The 1,386-nt window shown below is 37.7% G+C and overlaps 1 non-coding gene across 1 annotated transcript; it reads left to right on the top strand.

Moving 5' to 3' along the window:
* Positions 1-387: 387 nt before the first annotated feature.
* LOC139886716 (small nucleolar RNA R71) lies at positions 388-494 on the top strand. Its single transcript, XR_011772588.1, has one exon. It is a non-coding gene; the product is annotated as a small nucleolar RNA R71 (small nucleolar RNA).
* Positions 495-1,386: the final 892 nt, after the last annotated feature.

The following is a 1,386-nucleotide window of genomic DNA, read 5'->3' as shown; positions in this document are numbered from 1 at the left end:
TTCATGTATGAAACATTCTATCTTTGTTTCATTGTTTGTTCAACACTGAGACAATCTTTTGTCAAATGTGGTCCTCCGCACTGCTCACAACTAATTTGTATTACGTGAATATCTTTAGTCATCTTTTCCATTCGTCTCTCGAAAGCATCTAACTTTGCGAAAATGGAATCAAAGTCATGGCTAGAATCGGCTCTAGCCACTTTAGATGAATGAAAGATATATTTTTCTTGATGCCATTCATGTGAGTGGGATGATGTGTTATCAATAATTTTGTGAGCTTCGATTGCGGTTTTCTTCATAATGAAACCACCAGCTGCTGTGTCGATGTCTTTTCGTGTAGCGACGTCGACTCCTTTATAAAATATTTGCACCATTTGATAAGTATCTAGACCATGTTGAGGACAACTTCTCAACATTTTTTCAAATCTTGTCCATGCCTCATATAGCGTTTCATTTGGCTTTTGTGCGAACGTGGCAATTTCTCCTTTAAGTCTTACGGCTTTAGATGCCGGAAAGAATCTTTTAAGAAATTTTTCAACTAAAACATCCCATGAATCAATCGCTCCTTCAGGTAACGATTCTAACCAATCTTTAGCTTCCCCCTTTAAGGTCCAGGGGAATAACATGAGATAGATCTGTTCATCTTCAATTTCTCTGATTTTGAATAGAGTGCAGATCCTATTAAAGGTTCGAAGATGTTCGTTTGGATCTTCTTTTGGTGTACCACTAAATTGGCACTGATTAGTTACCATGTGTAGGATTTGTCCTTTGATTTCATAATCTGGCGCATTAACGTCTGGTTGAATAATTGTGTGACCTTGGCCAGTGCGTGTAGCTTTCATTCGATCCTCCATACTTTGAGGTTCCGTTTCTTCCATAATTGAAATGGTTGAATCTGAATCACTAGAGGATTCTGATTCAGTTCCTTCCTCGATAATCTCTGGATGAGTAATTTGTGGTTCAGGAGAACTGATTAGTGGTTCAGGATCTCTGAATTGTCCTTGAATATCATCCGGGTCCTCAATTGTGAAGTCGGTTTCAAAAATTGGATTATCGGAAATTTGAGTTGGAGTACTTGTTCGACTAGATGATAATTCTAAAGAAAAATCAATGGCGACAATATTGGATAGATGTCTTGATCGAGTTACAGGTGGTGAACGTATAAAAGGTGGTGAACGTTTTGCTCGGTGCATTCACTGAATATCCTATTAGTTATAAAGATAAAAATTATATAAGTTATCAAATTAATAGACTTTTCTGATTTTGCCCACGTTTCAAATAGCCAATAGATGCAGCAGGTAGCCGGGACCCTTTAAATCGGAAGCCCACAACTCGCCACTAACAAATCCAACTATTACTACGAACCAGATATTTTGGATGTCTATC

The sequence above is a fragment of the Rutidosis leptorrhynchoides genome, chromosome 1 (genome assembly GCF_046630445.1).
Source record: "Rutidosis leptorrhynchoides isolate AG116_Rl617_1_P2 chromosome 1, CSIRO_AGI_Rlap_v1, whole genome shotgun sequence".
In the NCBI taxonomy this organism is placed as follows: Eukaryota; Viridiplantae; Streptophyta; class Magnoliopsida; order Asterales; family Asteraceae; genus Rutidosis; species Rutidosis leptorrhynchoides.
The sequence above is the reverse complement of the archived record's forward strand: the minus strand, read 5'-3'. Positions and strand labels throughout refer to the sequence as shown.